This window comes from Lagenorhynchus albirostris, chromosome 3 (genome assembly GCF_949774975.1).
Source record: "Lagenorhynchus albirostris chromosome 3, mLagAlb1.1, whole genome shotgun sequence".
Taxonomy (NCBI): domain Eukaryota; kingdom Metazoa; phylum Chordata; class Mammalia; order Artiodactyla; family Delphinidae; genus Lagenorhynchus; species Lagenorhynchus albirostris.
Window position 1 is genome coordinate 47,298,872 of NC_083097.1, and position 11,811 is coordinate 47,310,682.

Here is an 11,811-nt window from a genome sequence, read left to right on the forward strand (position 1 = left end):
TCATGACGAAAGGCATATGTGACAAACGCACTCTCACCCCAGGCCCAGGAACTTATTCCCAGAGGGCCTGGACCAGATGCCTGGACGGCCTCATAGATGCTAGGTCTGGGCACAGTTCGGACTGGCTGTGCAGCCAAGTCCAGACTCTGTGTCAGACAGAATCAAGCCTGGCCATAGAGTGGTCCTATCCTCCCAGATGGGCTTCTGCCTTAGCCCAGCAGAGACCCAAATGTGATCAAAATTTCTGACAGGAGAACTGCACAAGGACTACCCTCTCCCATCTCACATGCAGAAAAATGCAAGGGTCAGTCAGTGGCCCCGCATTCATTCCTCCAAGGTGATCAAAGGCAAGCACTCAGCCAGCTGTCCAGTGGCATAGCTCCTTCTCTATATGGTCCCATCATGAAGCTCTTACCAAACCCAAATGATGGCCTGTATTCCACCCAACACATATCCTTGGTGACGCCTAGAAAGACAGCCTCCTCCATCTTTTCTCAGTTTGAAAGCATTTTTCTTAACTCTTTAGACATTCTGTGACCTAACAGAATCAATAGTTCCCCTTGGGCCGTAAAGAACAACTGGATGAGCATATTTGGACAAATGGCCTAGGATTCAATAGCGATGATTGTTTTGCACCAGGAGATGCACCTGAGTTATGTTATTTAATCCTCACAACGACTTCCCAAGGTGGGTCTTTTTATCTGTTCTTGAAACAAAGAAACAGAGGAAACAATAAGAAACAGCTCATTTCTGGACTCAGCTGATTCTTGTGCAGAATTTTTTGAACTTTGATTTTGACTTTCAGCAGTTCTTCCAAAAGGTCGAGAGAAAAGGACAGAGGAGTCTGTCCTGAATGTTAACCTGTCCTGAAGGTTGATTCCTGGCTGCTGGACCAACGGGCTCCCCTCAGTTTCCTCCCTGGAAAAAAAGCTATCTCACGCTGATGGCCTTCTTTGGGAATAGGATGTTTCCCACAAGAGAAAATTCTTTCCAAAACTTAGTGCTTATTTTAGGAGAGTTGAGTGGATTCCCAGCCATCTTTCACACAGGAAGTCTGATATCCCCAAATCAAGGATACACTCTTCAAGTAAGTTTCAACAGCCCTACTGGTCATTAAAGACAAAAAATAAACAAAGAAACAGACAGGGGAAGCTATGTTGGTTCAGAACATTTGTGAACACATGAATTTTTCAGCAGAAATTTGCTAATCCCTGTGGTATATTTCTCTCATCTCCTTTGGAGTTTTCCTATCAACTCTCAGGGTTCCTGGGGGCTTAATTTGCTGACTCTGAAAGCTGGACTAATGCAGCTGGTTTTTGTTTCCTGAAACATTCATTCAATTTAGATTAGCATATTTGCTTCTTTTCTTTTTTCTCCAAAAAAGATCCAAAAGAAACTAATACCTGATTCCAAGGGTGGAAGCAATATCACTTGGAACTATTTAACATTTAGTTATAATACACCTTACATAATACTACACTGGGGAATATACCTAATTCCACAGAGTATCCAAAATGGTATCTGATTCAGTACTAAGCTCCTGCAAGGAACTCCATAAATACACATTAATTTATATTCACCAGGATAATAATGGTAGTAAGAATATGCATCTACAAAGAACTTTTCTATTCTCAAATCACGTCCACAAACGTCATTATAAATGAACTTCAAAATCTCATGGAGGACTGAGAAGGGGCTTTTGTTCATACATATGAAGATTTCTATCCTGGCTTTGCCACTTAGCTGTGTGACCTTAGGCAGGTTCTTGAAGGGATCTGAGCCTCATCTTTCTCAACTGTAAAACATGAGTGATAATTATTCCTTCCTTGCAGAGTTGATGAGAGATTTAAAGATAACATATGGCAAAGGCACAGTAGAGTACCTGACACATGGCAGGCATTTAGAAATGGAAATTATTATTATTATAAAGCAGGACTGATATAATTATTCCCTCTTACAGTTGAGGGAATTGAGACCAAAAGAGATTAAATTAGGCCAGAGCGAGGACCAGAACCCTAGCAGGTCTTCCACTCACCAAAGGAAAGAGTTCTCTACTCTGCTTCAAAACCTGAAGTGTGAAAAGTAGAATTATTGCCAAAACATGGGTGTTGATCTCTAAATCTTGAAAATAGTTGATCCGTGCTTTCAGCAGCATAGAAGGCAATTAAATTAAAAGTCTGTCTCCATGTCAACGTTCTCAAAGGAAGAAAGATTTAATCTCTTTTCTCATTTGGATATGAGAAAATTTTCTATGGATTTGATGAGTTTTATCTTTGATAATCTCTCATATCTTTTTCTAACTTTCCTTCACAAATTTACTAATCTTGACACTTTGGTTTGGGTCACCTGCCCTTCAACTAAAGTTAATATAATTTGTGAACAAAACAGACCCCAAAGTAGAGAAGCTTGCCAACTTCAGAATGCAAGGAGGTGCAAGGAGTTCACCTTATTGAATTATCTTTTCAAATATGTAGCTCATCGCTCCAAAGCAGTAATAAAGGTAATTTTAGGACCTTTGTGGCCTCTGACACATGTGACAGGCAGAACTTTTTGGTCTGCACTTTTTCAGTTCTAGAACTGGTCAGTTCTAGAATACAGTTGGGATGTCTTCTTCTTCTTAGAACTTCTTTATAATAAGTTACTACATTCAGCATTATTGACAGTAATGTGAGACCTGCCTCCTAAGTTTGGGAAGTTTTCAGAACCTTACAACAGGATCCAAAATCGATGGTGCCCTCCACAGCAGGCCTACCTAACCTTTTGTGAAATCGCTGAAATAGGCTACTAAAGTTGAGTATCACTCACACGTCCATGTCTTTTTAATGATGTAGCTAGAATGTTGAGTACAGATGGCCAGACTATTATCAATATAAACCCTAGTGAACAAGAATGAAGAGAGAGAATCCAGGACACTCCCTCCCCCACTACCTGGTAGAAAACAAGTGAAAACATGGCGTGATCTATAGACAGCATATTCTACCTGCTCAAAGAACACCAACGTTGTAAATATTTGACACTCTGTCCAGTGTGTAACTTAGCCAACAACTGTTCCAGTTTGTTAGTAAATTCTCCTTCCATTTTATTCTTGCCTATATTTTCTTTGCCTTTCTTTTGTTCTTTTGCTTTTTTATCTCCGCATTTCTGTGTTATTCCTCACATGTATTTCTATTCCCACCTTTATCCCACTCTTCTTTATTACCTGAAAGTGCTTTCAGAAGAATCAAGTGCTATAGAAATGTAAAGTTGTTATATCATTATTACTCTTACCATCTTTATTATTTATGTCAAGACATTTTTAAAGGTCTTTTGCATTCTCACTATTGTATCAACAACTTGTTCCTCTAGCCTTTTTCTTATCTGGTCTTCCACATATATTTCAGAATATGGCACATAAATATTAATAATAGAAGCAAAGTTGAATAGCTTTATGTTACCTTTTTTTAATCTGGAAGTATCCAGTGAATTAGGGGACATTTGTTGTACACCATCTGCAGACACAATTATTGTACCCAAGCTGTACCCAAGCTATAGAGGAAATTCCAAAGATACAAAAGACATGTTTCTTGACCTTAGAGCTTTGAGCCTAGTCAAAGTGACAAGCCACACAATGAACAACTTAAGGGGACATCTATAACATGTGCAGATAACTAGAGTTAAAGCAGAGGACCAAGTTTGAGTTGACCAGGTAGAAACCCACGTAAGGTTTTCCTAAGGTGAATTTCAAGAGGGAGAAGAAAGAAATGAGAAGTCTAGGGGAATAAGGGCATTCTATCTGACCCACCACCAATGTTATTGAATCATTTTCTACAGCCTTTTTCAGTCTCCTAGGGACTATCCAGTTTTATGATTCCTTTCATATTTCTGTTCTGAATACATTACAAAAGCTACTTTGGAACTTTAGAAAGCTCTAATATGTCTTACTTTATACAGTGCACTCTTGTTTGTTTGTTGTTTTACTTCCATGACCTTGCATGTTGCTTTGATATAACTACAGCCGGCTTCTCTAGTTCTTTCAAGTTTTTCAGGTCTTTTTAGGTCTGTATTTTTAGCATGACATATGAAGGGCAGGATTTTTTTTAAAAGCAGTTCTGTGGTATCTGCTGTTTGCGGTACGTGGCACAGCCCAGCAGCCTTGAGACTTTATCCCAGCCCTCACCAAGCCTCTGTATTGTCCCTCAGGCAGTTTCATTCTCTCTGCAAAAAAAAGATGAGGTTACAAAACAGCCTCTTCCACACTTAAAAGGGGATGCCAAAGCAAAATGTTCTAAATACTGTCTGAATCTGTTAGACGGTTGATGGGCTTCAATAAGCTCCAAACCTGGAACGAAATTGTTTCCACCGTATTTTCCAAAGGGCTGCATCTTCTTTTTCAAATTTATTTGACATTAGAGTCGATGTAGTGACTTTTACTTAAAATTAATATTCATCATGGTAAGCAAGAAAGGGGGAGCACTTTTAAACGAGAAGCCAGACTCACAGTACCACAAGAGTTCCTATTTAACTGTTTTCTTACTACCAGACAGGATATGAAACACAGACTGCCAACAGGAGAGGTCGCCTAAACCTGCCCTCCCCAAACAACAGCATAAAATGCTCATCTGTCTGCTCGTAGGAAACATACATTTTGTTCCACAACATTTGCAATGTCAAATTCAAATGTCTACATGGAATTAATATAAATCATGCATGTGCACAAAGATGTGCTTGACTGGTCATTCCTGAAAGCTAACATTTCTTGTGAAGGGGGTGTTTATAACTAGAAGGAGAAAGAGGAAGGAAGTACAGTAAGATGGCATAGAAAGGTGAGACTGAGGTAGCAGGAATAAAGATCAACTTTTTCACATGATTGCCAAAGGCCAGTAGTGGCAAGGGCCACCTATGACATTAGCATTGTTCCTCACCCTCCATGCATAACCAGGCTCTCTCCCTGATGCTTTGGCACATTTAGGAATCTCGTGTAATTTGCATGCTTGTTTCCCACCAAGTAAATTTCATACAGTCCAATTTTCACCCAGCTGACTTTAGGTTTTAAGAAAATAACATTAAAGTAAAGCATTTGTCTCCCTATCCTTTGTCTACCCAACTCTGTCTTTGATTGAAGGATGAAGAGCTGTCAATCCCAGGAAGCATGTTAAGGTACATTTTTCTCTGCTAGGGGACACCTAGTGCTCTATAATACCACCATGGGGTTTGCACACTGCCAGCCAGTGTCGCATTTTCCTGATTCTTTTCATCATAGGTTTGATTTATCAGGCAAATTTCCAAGGCCCACTGCTGTTGGACCTACAATGGAGCCAACTTCAAAGCCAGACATTAAATTTACGGAAATAAAATAAGCACGGGACTTCAATTACAAATATCTACTTTGAATTCCAATTTAAACATAAAAATGTTCATCCTATAAATCCTAGCCTTGATTTTTGACTCAGAGTCTCCTGGTTTGGTCCTGGGCTCCTTCCTTGAGGTGTCATTTTAATTCAACCCTGTATTCACACTTTTCTAAATCGAGTTCTATCATCTTTTCTAATAAATGTATCTCTTTGCTAGTTGAAAGGCTTTTGGAGAGGTTGAAAGTCACCCTGCCTGGCTCCAAATCAGCCTGACAGCAGCTGGACAACCCACAGAGCCAACCCAGTTTGCATCACCTTCACCAAAGCTTTCCAAGTATGGACGTGAGCCTGCTGGTATCAGAGTGGATTAGGAAATTCCCATCCTGTGCATACAGTCTGGACACAGGTCTGACCTGAACTTCACATACATGCACATGTTCTCGTACATATGTACACACACACACATGCACACATGTGAGAACACATGCACACCTGTGGACACCTGCTTCTGATATATAGTGGGAAAATACTTGTGCAACCCCAAAAGTAATAAAAGTACAAAAATTAACACAAAACTACTACCAAGGTTCTGAGGTTTAGAAGAGACTATTCCATGAACGCTTCTAACTTCCAAAAGGAAAAAAACGGGGTAAAGAAACAAGGGTCAGGTGCATATCTGAAACTGAATAGTACAAATAGTACAAATAGAGAAGAGGAGAAAAAGGCTAAGGCTGCCAAAGAAAAGCAGCCAGAATTTAAATTTTATTTTAAAGATCAGTGAAAGAACAAAAAAAAAGAAGAAAGGAGAGAGGTAAGAATTGGAAAGGGGGCTGAGTACAAAGGTTTAAGCTGAAATGTCACCATGGGAAGAAAAGGGGCCTGTAAATTGAACAAACATGAAATAACTGAGTTTCCATTTGAACTTTCAGCCAAAACCGGTGATGAGACATTTTGAAATGTAGACACTAAGAGAAACAGACAGGATTTCCCTTAGGTAAATCAAAGTTTAAGTGTGACAAAACATTAACATTTTTTCTGATTATAAAAATATATAGTCATTTAGAGAACTTGAAAAATACAAAAAAAAGGGAAAAGAAACACCTATTACCAAGAGATAACCTCTGTTAATATATGTTCTTCTGGTCATGCATATACAAATCATGATCACACCATATATGCTGTGATTTTTTTTCACATAGTATCTTGCCATAGACACTTTTCATTATATTAAGCCATCATAATATAATCAACAACTTTTAAACATTTACTTTGATTCTTACTTTGTATATTCTGAAGAATAATGTGTCATAGATAGTATTTTTTCCTGAGTTTCTAATTACTTCCTTAGAATAGAATTGTTAAATATAAGGTTAAATTTGGTACCTGGTTCAAAAGGTACCATATGTCGTTTTAGAAATTTTGTACTAATTTACACTGCCACAGGTAGGTTTATTTTGCCACACCCTAGTCAACAATTAGCATCTTCTTAACATAAAAATCCTCCACTAAATTGATAGGAGTGCAAAATACAATGCCAAAGGCACTATTAATCCTTACTCAGTTTACCATTTATGGTACAAAGTAAACTTCTGAAGATGCGAAGTTCATATACTTTTTCAGTATCATGAATTCCTTTGAGAATCAGCTGAAATCTATGAAACTCTTTCTATAAAAATGCTCAAACATAGCAGGGACTTCCCTGGTGGTCCAGTGGTTAAGAATCTGCCTTCCAGTGCAGGGGAAGTGGGTTCGATCCCTGGTCGGGGAACTATGATCCCTCATGCCGCGGGGGAACTGAGATCCCACATGCCGCGGGGCAACTAAGCCTGTGCATCGCAACTAGAGAGCCTGCACGCTGCAACAAAAGATCCCACATGCCACAACTAAGACCCGACTCAGCCAAAAATAAATAAAATTTTTTTTAATGCTCAAATCCAGTAAAATAGGCCTCTAGGAGCTCATCGTTGAACAGCCTCAGACTCACTTCTAAACATCAGACCTAAGTGGAATTTCCGGAACATGAGTTCACTTGTAAGCCTAAACCCAATAATTCACTTAAGCACATAGAACAAACATGGTTTAGTGGGAAAGGACTCAACTTGAGCTGTGGGACTTGGTTTCTGGCTCTAGCTCTTCATCTAAACATGCTTAGGGTCTTATCACATACCAAGCCTCTGTAAATCCATGGAGCTCTAAGATAAGGTCGCCCTTCACTGGCATGTTGCAGAGATATCTGCTCTGTGGACAGTCCATGGTTATTTTCTGTATCTAGGCATGTTCAGAACATCAAGAAATCCAACATCTGACTCTATGTGACGTCTGCTCCATGAATACAAATAAATGTCAATACTGTTGATTGTACAATTCTCATTGCCTTCCATGGCAGGTTGGAAGTTCCCTTGCAGCACAAACTGGGTCTAACTCAACTGTGCCTGACTTATTTAATACATTCCCCAGTAAATGTCTGAGAAAATAAACCAATCTAAACAAAAGAGAAAATAGTGTCTTCCAAAATTAAATGAGTTAGTTCCATTTTTGGGGGTTGACTATAATTCTACAAAATGTTTAAACATGCATATTCACTGGCCATCTTTTCAGCTTAAACAAATGTTTTATACAGTTGATTCTTGTTATTCATAGTAGTTATGTTCTATAAAGTCACTGGAAACCCTGAATTCGTGAATACTGAACAATTATTCCTAGGGGGAAAATAGGTTAGGTTCTTGTGAGCCTCTGGTCATAACATTTTCATCAACCAATCAATACATGATCTTATTTTATGTGTTTCTCTTTAAAGACACCTTATTTAATATATATATTATTGATTCATTAGCACTGAAAACACAGCTAATAGCACTGTAACTCAGGCCTGAATAAAGCTCATCTAACACACATATTTCTTCTGCAAGGCATATTACAGCCTCCTTGTGCTTAAGAACACTAGACAGCAATTCCGCACTATATTTGGGGGTCATCTTACACAGTAAAATCATCATCAAAAAGCAGAAAAATGCAAAATAAATGCAGCATTAAATATATCAAGAAAAGGATACTTGTTTACAGTATGAGAGCTGAAACAAGAAGGCAGAGCCTCACCTTGTTGGAGACTCAATAAATGCTTACGGTATTAGTCAAGGTTCTCCACAGAAACAGGATCAACAGCAGATCCTGGTTATAATAGGAGATAGGATAAGGAATTGGTTCATGCAATTATGAAGGCTGAAAAGTCCCACAATCTACTATCTGTAAGTCAGAGGCCCAGGAAGCCAGTGGTATAGTTCTGAGAACTGGAGGGCCAATGGTGTAAGTCCCAACAAAGGACAGAAGACTGATGTTTCAGCTCAAGCAGTCAAGCAGAGTCAGTTCTCTCTTCCTCCACCTTTTTGTTCTACTCAGACCTCAACAGATTGGGTAGTGGCCACCCTCACTGTGGAAAGCCGTCTGCTTTACTCAGTCTACCTATTCCAATGCTCATCTTATCTGGAAACACCCACAGAAACACCCCAGAAATAATGTTTAGCCAAATATCTGGGCACCCTGCAGTCCAGTAAAGTTGACGCACAAAATTAACCATCACATGTGTTATAAGAATACAGAATTTATGAAATGCCATTGACTTACATGTTCACCAAGTATATATCTTCATAAGCTCCAAAAAAAAAGTGGTAAGTTATTTTAAGTTATTTATTTCATAAGGCACCATGCTCCTACCAGATATCATCTGCCAATACCATATACTGTTCTGTGAACAGAGACAGCAGCAATATCATACTATATAAGGTAAAGAATTAATAATAATAACAATAATGAACGCCACATAAATCATGATACTAATTTCTCACTTCACTTTTTCTTGAATTTTAATTTATTTTTTATACAGCAGGTTCTTATTAGTCACCCATTTTATACACGTCAGTGTATACATGTCAATCCCAATCTCCCAATTCACCACACCACCACCCACCCTCCGCTTTCCCCCCTTGGTATCCATACGTTTGTTCTCTACATCTGTGTCTCTATTTCTGCCTTGCAAACTGGTTCATCTGTACCATTTTTCTAGACTCCACATATATGTGTTAGCATATGATATTTGCTTTTCTCTTCCAGACTTACTTCACTCTGTATGACAATCTCTAGATCCATCTATGTCTCTACAAATGACTCAATTTCGTTCCTTTTTATGGCTAATATTCCATTGTACATATGTACCACATCTTTATCCGTTCATCTCTTGATGGGTATTTAGGTTGCTTCCATAACCTGGCTATTGTAAATAGTGCTGCAATGAACATTAGGGTGCATGTGCCTTTTTGAATTATGGTTTTCTCTGGGTAAATGCCCAGTAGTGGGATTGCTGGGTCATATGGTAATTCTATTTTTAGTTTTCTAAGGAACCTCCATACTGTTCCCCACAGTGGCTGTATCAATTTACATTCCCACCAACAGTGCAAGAGGGTTCCCTTTTCTCCACACCCTCTCAAGCATTTGTTGTTTGTAGATTTTCTGATGATGCCCATTCTAACCGGTGTGATCACCTCAATTATTCTTGTTTAGTTTTGTTTTGTCTCTTTGCAGTACGCGGGCCTCTCACTGTTGTGGCCTCTCCCGTTGCGAAGCACAGGCTCGGCACGCGCAGGCCCAGCGGCCATGGCTCACGGGCCCAGGCGCTCCGCGGCATGTGGGATCTTCCCGGACCAGGGCACAAACCCGGCAGGCAGACTCTCAACCACTGCGCCACCAGAGAGGCCCACCTCAGTTATTCTAAAAACAGCATTGTTAGGTAGAAATTATTGACCCCATTACACAGAAGATAAAAATAAGGTTTAAAGAGTTGGAGTTATTTTTCCAAGGATGCACAACTAGTAAGTAACAGAGCTACTATTTGACCCCAAGTTTTTCTTACTCTAAAACTCATGTTTTTTATTTAATTTAATTTAATTTATTTTTTTATACAGCATGTTCTTATTAGTCATCAATTTTAGACATATTAGTGTATACATGTCAATCCCAATCTCCCAGTTGAGCACACCACCAACACCACCCCCACCGATTTCCCCCCTGGTGTCCATACGTTTGTTCTCTACATCTGCGCCTCAATTTCTGCCCTGCAAACCGGTTCATCTGTACCATTTTTCTAGGTTCCACATATATGCGTTAATATACGATATTTGTTTTTCTCTTTCTGACTTACTTCACTCTGTATGACAGTCTCTAGATCCATCCACGTCTCAACAAATGACACAATTTCGTTCCTTTTTATGGCTGAGTAATATTCCATTGTATATATGTACCACAACTTCTTTATCCATCCATCTGTCGATGGGCATTTAGGTTGCTTCCAGGACATGGCTATTGTAAACAATGCTGCAGTGAACATTGGGGTGCATGTGTCTTTTTGAATTATGGTTTTCTCTGGGTAAATGCCCAGTAGTGGGACTGCTGGGTCATATGGTAATTCTATTTTTAGTTTTCTAAGGAACCTTCATACTGTTCCCCACAGTGGCTGTATCAATTTACATTCCCACCAACAGTGCAAGAGGGTTCTCTCTTCTCCACACCCTCTCCAGCATTTGTTGTTTGTAGATTTTATGATGATGCCCATTCTAACTGGTGTGAGGTGATACCTCATTGTAGTTTTGATTTCCATTTCTCTAATAATTAGTGATGTTGAGCATCCTTTCATGTGTTTGTTGGCAATCTGTATATCTTCTTTGGAGAAATGTCTATTTAGGTCTTCTGCCCAGTTTTGGATTGGGTTGTTTTTTTAATATTGAGCTGCAGGAGCTGTTTATATATTTTGGAGAATATTCCTTTGTCCAGTGATTTGTTTGCAAATATTTTCTCCCATTCTGAGGGTTGTCTTTTTGTCTTGTTTATGGTTTCCTTTGCTGTGCAAAAGCTTTTAAGTTTCATTAGGTCCCACTTGTTTATTTTTGTTTTTATTTCCATTACTCTAGGAGGTGGATCAAAAAAGATCTTGCTGTGATTTATGTCAGAGTGTTCTTCCTATGTTTTCCTCTAAGAGTTTTATAGTGTCTGGTCTTACATTTAGGTCTCTAATCCATTTTGAGTTTATTTTTGTGTATGGTGTTAGGGAGTGTTCTAATTTCATTCTTTTACATGTAGCTGTCCAGTTTTCCCAGCACCACTTATTGAAGAGACTGTATTTTCTCCATTGTATATCCTTGCCTCCTTTGTCATAGATTAGTTGACCATAGGTGCCAGTACCATATTGTCTTGATTACTGTAGCTTTGTAGTATAGTCCGAAGTCAAGGAGTCTGATTCCTCCCACTCCGTTTTTTTTGCTCATGACTGCTTTGGCTATTTGGGGTCTGTTGTGTCTCCATACAAATTTTAAGATTTTTTCGTTCTAGTTCTGTAAAAAATGCCATTGGTAATTTTATAGGCATTGCACTGAATCTGTAGATTGCTTTGGGTAATATAGTCATTTTGACAATATTGATTCTTCCAATCCAAGAA